Source organism: Nycticebus coucang, chromosome 13 (assembly GCF_027406575.1).
Source record: "Nycticebus coucang isolate mNycCou1 chromosome 13, mNycCou1.pri, whole genome shotgun sequence".
Classification (NCBI taxonomy): domain Eukaryota; kingdom Metazoa; phylum Chordata; class Mammalia; order Primates; family Lorisidae; genus Nycticebus; species Nycticebus coucang.
Window position 1 is genome coordinate 31639090 of NC_069792.1, and position 12212 is coordinate 31651301.

At 38.7% G+C, this 12212-nt stretch overlaps 1 pseudogene; it reads left to right on the plus strand.

Annotated features, from left to right (window-relative positions):
- The first annotated feature begins 1429 nt into the window (after positions 1 to 1429).
- Positions 1430 to 3557, plus strand: LOC128563311 (glyceraldehyde-3-phosphate dehydrogenase-like; annotated as a pseudogene).
- Positions 3558 to 12212: the final 8655 nt, after the last annotated feature.

Sequence of the window (12212 nt, forward strand, 5' to 3'; positions counted from 1 at the left end):
GCTTCTGCACAGCTAAGAACACAGTAAGCAAAGCAAGCAGACAGCCCTCAGAATGGGAGAAGATATTTGCAGGGTATATCTCTGACAAAGGTTTAATAACCAGAATCCACAGAGAACTCAAACGCATCAGCAAGAAAAAAACAAGGGATCCCATCGCAGGCTGGGCAAGGGATTTGAAGAGAAACTTCTCTGAAGAAGACAGGCGCACGGCCTTCAGACATATGAAAAAATGCTCATCATCTTTAATCATCAGAGAAATGCAAATCAAAACTACTTTGAGATATCATCTAACTCCAATGAGACTAGCCTATATCACAAAATCTCAAGACCAGAGATGTTGGCGTGGATGCGGAGAAAAGGGAACACTTCTGGTGTTCCCACTGCTGGTGGGAATGCAAATTAATACATTCCTTTTGGAAAGATATATGGAGAACACTCAGAGATCTAAAAATAGATCTGCCATTCAATCCTGTAATTCCTCTGCTGGGCATATACCCAGAAGACCAAAAATCACAACATAACAAAGATATTTGTACCAGAATGTTTATTGCAGCCCAATTCATAATAGCTAAGTCATGGAAAAAGCCCAAGTGCCCATCGATCCACGAATGGATTAATAAATTGTGGTATATGTATACCATGGAATACTATGCAGCCTTAAAGAAAGATGGAGACTTTACCTCTTTCATGTTTACATGGATGGAGCTGGAACATATTCTTCTTAGTAAAGTATCTCAAGAATGGAGGAAAAAGTACCCAATGTACACAGCCCTACTATGAAACTAATTTGGGACTCTCACATGAAAGCTATAACCCAGCTATAACTTAACAATAGGGGGAAGTGGGAAAGGGGGTAGGGGTGGGTAGAGGGAGGGGGATCGGTGGGATCACACCTGTGGTGCATATTACAGGGGTATTTGCGAAACTTGGTAAAGGTAGAATGTAAATGTTTTGGCACAGTAACTGAGATAACGCCGGAAAGGCTATGTTAACCACTGTGATAAAAATGTGTCAAATGGTCTATGAAGCGAGTGTATTATACCCCATGATCATATCAATGTATACAGTTATGATTTAATAAAAAAAATAAAAAATAAAGATAAATCTTGACATTCCCATATAAATAAAAACTGAGAGTTTGTTGCTAACAGACCTAACCTCCAACAAGTGCTAAAGAAAGTCATTCAGGCTGAAATAAAATGAAAGGACACTAGATGATAACTAAAAGCCATATGAAAACTAAAGCTTTCCAGTAAAAGCAACTTGGCAAGTAAATATAAAAGATAATATAAATGTATTTTTTTTGTATCTCCTCCCCCATTCTAAAAGACAATCTTCTTAAAACAATATTCACAAATCTATGTTGATGGATGAACAGATATAAAAATATAATTTGTAACAATAATAGCATAGTGTCTGAAGGGGCAGAATGGAGCCAGGTAAGAGCAAAGATATGATATCCTGAAATTAAAATGGGTATTAACCCAAGCTAAATTGTTTAGCTTAGATTAATACCCATTAATAACCCATAAATTAAGGGGTTATAAATTGTTATAAATTGTAATTGCCAAAGCAAATATTGGGACAATAATTCAAAATTATGGTAAAAAGAATGACAAGGGAATTTAAATGGCATGCTAGAAAATATCTATTTAATATAAAAGATGGCAATAATGGAGGAATTAAGGGAAAAAAGGATGTAAGAAATATAGAAAACAAATAGCAAAATGGCAGACATCCTTCCTTATTAGTAGTTACATTAAATTTAAGTAGATAAAACTTTCCAATTAAAAGGCAGAGATTGACAAAATGAATGAAAAAAAAAGAATCTAACTATAGGTTGTCTATCTGAGATTCATTTTAGATTCAAAGATACAGGTAGGTTTTTAATTTTTATTTTATTTTATTTTAATTATTTTTAGAGACAGGGTCTTGTTTAGCTACCCAGATTAGAGTGCAGAGAAGCAATCATAGTTCACTGTAATCTTGAATTCTTAGGTTCAAGTGATCTTTTTGCCTCAGCCTCCCAAGTAGCCAGGACTGCAGATGCATACCACCATACCTGGATAATTTTATTTTCTTTTTTGTAGAGATAGGGGTCTTGCTATATTGCCTGGGTTGGTCTTGAACTCCTGGCCTCAACAGGTCTTACTGTCTCAGCCTCCCAAAGCACTGGGATTATAGGCCTGAATCACTGTGTCCAGTTCTAAGATACAAATAAATTTAAAGCAAAAGAATGAAAAGAGATATTCCATGCAAATGGTAACCAAAAGAGGACTGAAGTAGCTATATTAATATCAGACAAAATAGACTTTAAAGCAAAAATGGTACTAGGAACAAAGAAGATATTATAGGCTCTCTGGTCCTCCCATTTGACAGACAGCTGCATCTTCTTGTGCAGGACCTGCTGCATCCCCAAGGCACCATGGCAAAAGTGATGGTCAGAATAAATGGCAATGGCCATACTGGGTGCCTGGCAAAGTGGATATTGTCATCATCAAAGACCCCTTCATTGACCTTAACTACCTGATCTACATGTTCCAGTATGATTTCACCCATGGCAAATTCCATGGCACAGTCAAGGCTGAGAACAGGAAGCTTGTCATCAATGGACATCTCATAACCATCTTCCAGGAGCAAGATCTCACCAAAATCAAATGGGGTGAGGCAGGAGCTGAGTATGTTGTGGAGTCCACTGGCATCTTCACCATCATGTAGAAGGATGGGGCTCACTTACAGGGAGGTGCCAAAAAGGTCATCATCTCTGCCCCTTGTGTTGATGCTCGCATGTTTGTGATGGGTGTGAACTGAGAGAAGTACGAAAACAGCCTCTGCATTGTCAGCAATGCCTCCTGTACCACCAACTGCTTAGCCCCTTTGGCAAAGGTCATCCATGACAACTTTGGCATTGTGGAGGGACTCATGACCACAGTCCATGCTGTTACTGCTACCCAGAAGACTGTGGATGGCCCCTCTGAGAAGATGTGGTGTGATAGCTATGGGGCTCTCCAAAACACCATCCCTGACTCGATTGGCGCAGCCCAGGCTGTAGGCAAGGTCATCCCTGAGCTGAATGGGAAGTTCACTGGCATAACCTTCTGTGTCCCTATGCCAACATGTTGGTTGTGGATCTGATCTGCCATCTGGAGAAGGCTGCCAAATACAATGATATCAAGAAGGTGCTTCATCAGGCATTGGAGGGTCCCCTCAAGGGCATCCTGGGCTACACCAGGCACCAGGTCATCTCCTACAACTTCAATAGTGACATCCATGCTTCCACCTTTGATGCTGGGGCTGACATTGTCCTCAATGACCACTTTGTCAAACTCATTGCCTGGTATGAGAATAATTTGGCAGCAACAGGGTGGTGGATCTTGTGGTCCATATGGCTTCCAAGGAGTAAGAGCCCCAGACCACCAGCCCCAGCCAGAGTACGAGAGAAAGAGAGAGGCCCTCAGGTGCTGGGGTGCTCTGCCTACTCATGCCCCAAACTCACTGAGAACCTCCCCCTGACACAGTTTCCACATAAGATCCCCTGGAGAACAGGAGGGGCCTAGGGTGCCCCACCTTGTCATGTATCATCAATAAGGTTCCCAGTACCTGACTAAAAAAAAAAAAGATGTTATATAATCATAAAAGGCTCAATTCACCAAGAAGATATAAGAATTATATATATGCATACGCCTAAAAATAGAGCCCCCAAATATTGAACCAAAAAGTAACAGAATTGAAGGAAGAAATAATTCAACAATAATTACAGGAGTTTTTAATATCCCACTTTCAATAATAGACAGATGATCAGCAAGGAAATAGAAGAATTGGTAGTGTCAAAAAATACTATCAAGAAATTAAAGAGATAACCTACAGAACAGGGGAAAATATTTGTGCATCATTTATCTGGTAAGGGTCTAATATCCAAAAGATACAAAAAGCTTTTACAACTCAACAACAAAAAGATAAATCTCAATTTAAAAATGGGCAAAATACTTAAATAGGTATTTCTCTAAAGAAGATATATTCAAATAATCAAGAAGTACATATAAAGATATCTTTCATCATTAATTATTAGGAAAATGCACATCAAAATGATATATGATACCACCCCATATCTATTATGATGGCTATAATAAAAAAAGAAAAAGAAAACAAGTCTTGATGAGATGTAGAAATATTGGACATTTTGTACATCCAAGTAGAAATGTGAAATGGTACAGTTGCATTTTAAATGGTTTGGCAGTTCCTCAAAAGGTTAAATATTGAATTATCATATGACACAGCGATTTCACTCCTAGATATATACCCCAAACAATTTAAATATGTACTAAAAAAAAAAATCCATATACACACATGTTTAAAGTAGCAGTATTTACAACAGTCAAAGGCCAGAAAAAACCCAAATGTTCATCAACACATGGGTGCATTAAAGTGTGGTATATCCATACAATGTCATATTATTTAGCCATAAAAGCAGTGAAATTTCAATATATGCTACAATGTGGACCTCAAAAACATTGCTCAAAGTGAAAGAAGGATGATGCAGAAGGTAACATATTCTATGATTCCATTGTGTGAAACATCCAGATTGGAGGTTGGTGGGTACTGGGGAGGGGAAATTAAGAGTAACTGCTTGAGTAAACATCTTTTTTTTTAATTAATTAATTTATTTATTATTTTTTTATTGTTAAATCATAGCTGTGTACATTTGTGCAATCAAGGGGTACAATGTGCTGGTTTCATACACAATCTGAAATATTCTCATCAAACTGTTCAACGTAGCCCTTATGGCATTTTCTTAGTTATTGTATGTAGACATTTGTATTGTGCATTTAGTAGGTTTCACCTGTACCCATTGTAAGATGCACCATAGGTGTGGCCCCACCCATTACTCTCCCTTCAACTTCACTTTCTCCCTCCCTTCCCCTCCCTTGGACCTTTCCCCATATTTTTGTGCTATAGTTGGGTTATAGCCTTCATATGAAAGATATAAATTAGCTTCATAGTAGGGCTCAGTACACTGGATACTTTTTCTTCCATTCTTGAGATACTTTGCTAAGAAGAATATGTTCCAGCTCCATCCATGTAAGCATGAAAGAGGCAAAGTCTCCATCTTTCTTTAAGGCTGCATAATATTCCATGGTATACATGTACCACAATTTGCTAGTCCATTCGTGGGTCGATGGGCACTTGGGTTTCTTCCACGACTTAGCAATTGTGAATTCTGCAATAAACATTCTGGTACAGATTACTTTGTTATATTGTGATTTTTGGTCTTCTGGGTATAAACCTAGTCAAGGAATTATAGGATCGAATGGCAGGTATATTTTTAGGTCCCTAAGTATTCTCCAAACATCCTTCTAGAAGCAACATATTAGTGTTCATTCCCACCAGCAGTGTAGAAGTGTTCCTTTTCCTCGACATCCATGCCAACATTTCTGGTTTTGGGATTTTGTTATGTGGGCTACCCTTACTGGGGTTAGGTGATATCTCAAAGTAGTTTTGATTTGCATTTCTCTGATGATTAAGGATGATGAGCTTTTTTTCATGTGTTTGTAGATCATGCATCTGTCTTCTTCAGAGAAGTTTCTCTTCAAGTCCCTTGCCCACCCTGAGATGGGATCACTTGTTCTTTTCTTGCTAATATGTTTGAGTCTCTGTGGACTCTGGTTATTAGATCTTTATCAGAGGTATAACCTGCAAATATTTTCTCCTATTCTGAGGGCTGTCTGCTTGCTTTACTTACTATCTTCTTGGCTATGCAGAAGCTTTTTAGTTTGATCAAGTCCCAGTAATGTATTTTTGATACTGCTTCAATTGCTTGGGGAGTCCTCCTCATAAAATATTCACCCAGGCCAATTCCTTCAAGAGTTTTCCCTGCACTTTCTTCAAGTGTTTTATAGTTTCATGTCTTCAGTTTAAAACTTTTATCCAGTGAGAGTCTATCTTACTTAATGGTGAAAGGTGTGGGTCCAGTTTCAATCTTGCATAGGTCACCAGCCAGTTCACCCAGCACCATTTGTTACATAGGGAATCTTTTCCCCACTGAATGTTTTTAATTGGCTTGTCAAAGATCAAATAATGGTAAGTAGCTGGATTCATCTCTTGGTTCTCTATTCTGTTCCAGACATCTACTTCTCTGTTTTTGTGCCAGTACCATGCTGTTTTGATCACTATTGATTTATAGTACAGTCTCAGGTCTGGTAGTGTGATTCCTCCTGCTTTGTTTTTATTTCTGAGTAATATTTTGGCTATTCAAGGTTTTTTCTGATTCCATATAAAATGAAGTATTATTTTTTCAAGATCTTTAAAATATGACAATGGAACTTTGATAGGAGTTGCCTCAAAGTGATATATTGCTTTGGGTAGTACAGATATTTTAATGATGTTGATTCTTCCCAGCCATGAGCATGGTATGTTTTTCCATTCGTTAACATCTTCAGCTATTTCTTTTCTTAAAGTTTCATAGTTGTCTTTATGGAGATCTTTCACGTCCTTTGTTAGGTATACTCCCAAGTATTTCATCTTCTTTGGCACTACTGTGAAAGGAATAGAGTCCTTGACTGTTTTTTTGGTTTGGCTATTGTTGGTATATATAAAGGCTACAGATTTATGGGTGTTGATTTTGTAGCCTGAGACATTTCTGTATTCCTTGATCACTTCTAAAAGTTTTGTAGTAGAATCCCTAGTGTTTTCTAGATATACGATCATGTCATCTGCAAAGAGTGAAAGTCTGATCTCTTCTGACCCTATGTAAATACCCTTGATCGCCTTTTCTTCTCAAATTGCAATGGCTAAAACTTCCATAACAATGTTAAAGAGCAATGGAGATAATGGCAACCTTGCCTGGTTCCTGATCTAAGTGTAAATGATTTCAATTTAACTCCATTTAATATGATATTGGCTGTGGGCTTGCTGTAGATGGCCTCTATTAGTTTAAGAAATGTCCCTTCTCTAACAATTTTCTTAAGTGTTCTGATTATGAAGGGATGCTGTATATTATTAAAAGCATTTTCTGCATCAATTGAGAGAATCACATGGTCTTTATTTTTCAGTTTGTTTATGTGCTGAATTGCAATTATAGATTTATGTATATTGAACCAGCCTTGAGACCCTGGGATAAATCCCACTTGGTCGTGGTGTATAATTTGTTTGATGTGTTGTTGGATTCTGTTAGTTAGGATCTTACTGAGTACTTTTGCATCAATATTCATTAGTGATATTGGTCTATAATTTTCTTTTCTTGTTGGGTCTTTCCTTGGTTTAGGGATCAAGGTGATGTTTGCTTCATAGAATGTGTTGGGTAGTATTCCTTCTTTTTCTATATTTTGGAAGTGGTTTAGTTATATAGGTACTAATTCTTCTTCAAAGGTTTGGTAGAATTCTGATGTAAAGCCATCTGGTCCTGGGCTTTTCATTTTAGGGAGATTTTGTATAGTTGATGCTATTTCAGAACTTGATATAGGCTTGTTCAACATTTCCACTTCGTTCTGGCTAAGTCTTGGTAGGTGGCATACTTCTGGGTGTTGGTCGATTTCTTTCAGATTTTCATATTTCTGAGAGTAAAGTTTCTTGTAATATTCGTTAAGGATTTTTTGAACTTCTGAGGGGTCTGTTGTTATTTCATCTTTACCATTTCTGATTGATGCAATTAGAGATTTTATTCTTTTTTTCCTGATTAGGTTGGCCAAAGGTTTATCTATTTTATTGACCTTTTCAAATAACCAACTTTTGGATTTATCGATCTGTCGAATAATTCTTTTGTTTTCAATTTCATTTAATTCTGCTCTGATTTCGGTTATTTCTTTTCTTCTGGTTGGTTTGGGATTGGAATGTTCTTACTTCTCCAGTTGCTTGAGATATCCCATTAACTTATTAACTTCCTCTCTTTCCATTTTCTTGAGGAAGGCTTGCAGTGCTGTAATTTCCCTTTGCAGTATCCCAGAGGTTCTGATAATTCATGTCTTCATTGTTGTTTTGTTCCAAAAAAATTGGTGATTTCCTTCTTACTGTCATCTATAACCCATCTATCCTTCAGCATAAGGTTATTTAGCTTCCATGTTCTTGTATGGGTATGCAGATTTCTGTTGTTATTGAGTTCACCTTTTATTCCATGGTGGTCTGAGAAGATGCAAGAAATGATTTCTATTTTTCTAAATTTGCTGAGGTTAGATTTGTGGCCCAGGATGTGGTTAATTTTGGAGTACGTTCATGGGCTGATGAGAAGAATGTGTATTCAGTTTTGTTGGGATGAAATGTTCTGTAGATGTCTGTTCAGTCCAGATGTTGAATGGTTAAGTTTAAATCTAAGATTTATTTGCTTAGCTTCTTTTTGGAGGATCTACCCAGCACTGCTAAAGGGGTGTTAAAATCACCAACTACTATGGAACTTGAGGAAATCACGTTGCTCATGCTTGTTAGAGTTTCTCTTATAAATGTAGGTGCATTCTGCTTGGGTGCATAAATATTAATAATTGAAATCTCATTGTATTGAGTATTACCTTTAACAAATATGAAGTGTCCATCCTTATCCTTCCTTATTTCAGTTGGTTTAAAGCCTATTGCGTCCGTGAATAGGATTGCAATGCCTGCTTTTTTCTGCTTTCCATTTGCCTGGAGTATACATGACGATCCCTTCACCTTGAGTCTATATTTGTCTTTTAATGTAAGGTGAGATTCTTGTATGCAGCAGAAATCTGGCTTGAGTTTTTGTATCCAGTCAGCCAACCTGTGTCTTTTTAGAGGGCAATTTAAACCATTCACATTAATTGAGAATATTGATAAGCCTTTCGAGAGTCCGGTGGACATTTTTAATCCTTTTGCGACTGTGGAAGTTGGAATTTGATCAAAATTGTCTGGGTGGGTTTACTTTTGTGGTGGAGGATTACGCTGGTCTTTATGGAGGATAGGTCTGAGAATATCCTGGAGAGCTGGTTTAGTTGTGGCAAATTTCTTCAACATGTGAATGTCATTGAAGTATTTAATTTCTCTGTCATAAATGAAACTCAGTTTAGTTGGGTACGGGATCCTAGGTTGAAAGTTATTTTGTTTTAGGAGATTAAAAGTCGATGACCATCCTCTTCTAGCTTGAACAGTTTCAGCAGAGAGATCTGTAGTTTTTCTAATATTCTTCCCCTTGTAGGTAATGGTTTTCTTTCATCTGGCTGCTTTCAGAATTTTCTCCTTCATATTAACTTTAGTGAAATTGATTGTGATGTGTCTGGGGCATGTCTTATTCAGGTTGAATTGTACTGGAGTTCTGAAACTGTCAGCTATCTGAAATTCAGAATCTCTTGGCATGTCTGGAAAGTTCTCTTTCATAATCTCCTGGAGAAGAGACTCTGTGCCTTGTGAAGTCACTTCATCGCTTTTGGGGATCCCTATAAGACGAATACTAGTTTTCTTCAAATTATCCCAGAGCTCTCTGAGAGAGTGATCTGTTTTTGCTCTCCATTTCTCTTCCTCTTTGAGAGTTTGGGAGCGTTCAAAAGCTTTGTCATCAATGTCAGAAATCCTTTCTTCTGCTTGCACAATGCTGTTGCTGAGGGATTCTACTGTGTTTCTCAGATCTTTGAGGGCTGCAACTTCTTGTCTCAATGTGTCAAAATATTTGGTCATTTGGTCTTTGAATCCTTTGAATTCTTGAAACATCTTTTGGGTTACTGCTTGGAATTCTAATTCGATTTTTTTTTCTATCCAGATTCTGAATTCGATTTCTGACATCTTAGCTATTTGTTTGTGCATGGGATCTTGTGCTGTGTCTGCCACATTGTTCCTTGGTGGAGTTGATCTATTCTGATTGTTCATATTTCCAGAGTTTTTCTTTTGATTTCATCTCCTTTGTTTTTCACTTTTGCCTCTGGCCATCCTCAGAGTTGGGGTGGTATCTCTCCGAGATTAGACCCCAGGGTGATCACTCTATTGTTGCTGGATCTTTGTAGGGAGTCGCCCTGTGTAGATATTCTGGGGCTGCCCCAGCCAGGGAGTTCTGGTTGTGGGAGCACCTCCAGAGTGTGATGCCCCCAGATCCAGCAATAGGGCAGGGGTTGGTGCACACGGTTCTGGGAATGCCTGGTGTCAATTGACTTTGGCACAGAGGGCCCAAGGCTACAGCAGTCTGGCCAGGAGAAGGGCTCCATGCAGAGGCAGGGAGGGGTCCGGAGGGCATGCGGCTACCAGAGTCCCTGTCCAGACTAGCAAGTTGTGTGGAGACAGGGAGGGTACAGGAGGGAGGACGTGGGGTTGCGTGGCTCCCAGAGTTACTGGTGTTGGCATGGTGAGTTCTGGTGGGTGGGGTAGCATGTTCTGGCACAGCTCGTACAGATGTCCAGGTGGGAGCAGCTCTTATGGAGGTACAGGAAGGTGCCTATAGGGGGTTGCGGCACAGCTCTTCTGGAGATATGGGAGGGTGCCGATCATGGGTCATGGAGCAGCTCTTTCAGAGGTCCAGGAGGGTGCCGATCATGGGTCCTGGTGTAGCTCTTCTGGAGGTGGGAAGGTGCCGATCACCTTGAGTAAACATCTTTTTTTTTTTTTATTGTTGGGGATTCATTGAGGGTACAATAAGCCAGGTTACACTGATTGCAATTGTTAGGTAAAGTCCCTCTTGCAATCATGTCTTGCCCCCATAAAGTGCAACACACACCAAGGCCCCACCCACCTCCCTCCTTCCCTCTTTTTGTTTCCCCCCCAACCATAATTGTCATTAATTGTCCTCATATCAAAATTGAGTACATAGGATTTATGCTTCTCCATTCTTATGATGCTTTACTAAGAATAATGTCTTCCATGTCCATCCAGGTTAATACGAAGGATGTAAAGTCTCCATCTTTTTTAATGGCTGAATAGTATTCCATGGTATACATATACCACAGCTTGTTAATCCATTCCTGGGTTGGTGGGCATTTAGGCTGTTTCCACATTTTGGCGATTGTAAATTGAGCTGCAATAAACAGTCTAGTACAAGTGTCCTTATGATAAAAGGATTTTTTTCCTTCTGGGTAGATGCCCAGTAATGGGATTGCAGGATCAAATGGGAGGTCTAGCTTGAGTGCTTTGATGTTTCTCCATACTTCCTTCCAGAAAGGTTGTACTAGTTTGCAGTCCCACCAGCAGTGCAAAAGTGTTCCCTTCTCTCCACATCCACGCCAGCATCTGCAGTTTTGAGATTTTGTGATGTGGGCCATTCTCACTGGGGTTAGATGATATCTCAGGGTTGTTTTGATTTGCATTTCTCTAATATATAGAGATGATGAACATTTTTTCATGTGTTTGTTAGCCATTCATCTGTCATCTTTAGAGAAAGTTCTATTCATGTCTCTTGCCCATTGATATAAGGGATTGTTGGCTTTTTTCATGTGGATTAATTTGAGTTCTCTATAGATCCTAGTTATCAAGCTTTTGTCTGATTGAAAATATGCAAATATCCTTTCCCATTGTGTAGGTTGTCTCTTTGCTTTGGTTATTGTCTCCTTAGCTGTACAGAAACTTTTCAGTTTAATGAAGTCCCATTTGTTTATTTCTGTTGTTGTTGCAGTTGCCATGGCAGTCTTCTTCATGAAGTCTTCCCCCAGGCCAATATCTTCCAGTCTTTTTCCTATGCTTTCTTTGAGGATTTTTATTGTTTCATGCCTTAAATTTAAGTCCTTTATCCATCTTGAATCAATTTTTGTGAGTGGGGAAAGGTGTGGGTCCAGTTTCAGTCTTTTACATGTAGACATCCAGTTCTCCCAACACCATTTATTGAATAGGGAGTCTTTCCCCCAAGGTATGTTCTTGTTTGGTTTATCGAAGATTAGGTGGTTGTAAGATGTTAGTTTCATTTCTTGGTTTTCAATTCGATTCCAAGTGTCTATGTCTCTGTTTTTGTGCCAGTACCATGCTGTCTTGACCACTATGGCTTTGTAGTACAGACTAAAATCTGGTATGCTGATGCCCCAGCTTTATTTTTATTACTAAGAACTGCCTTAGCTATACGGGGTTTTTTCCGGTTCCATACAAAATGCAGAATCATTTTTTCCAAATCCTGAAAGTACGATGTAGGTACTTTGATAGGAATGGCATTGAATAGGTAGATTGCTTTGGGAAGTATAGACATTTTAACAATGTTGATTCTTCCCATCCATGAGCATGGTGTGTTCTTCCATTTGTTAATATCCTCTGCTATTTCCTTTCTGAGGAGTTCATAGTTTTCTTTATAGAGGGCCTTCACCTCCTTC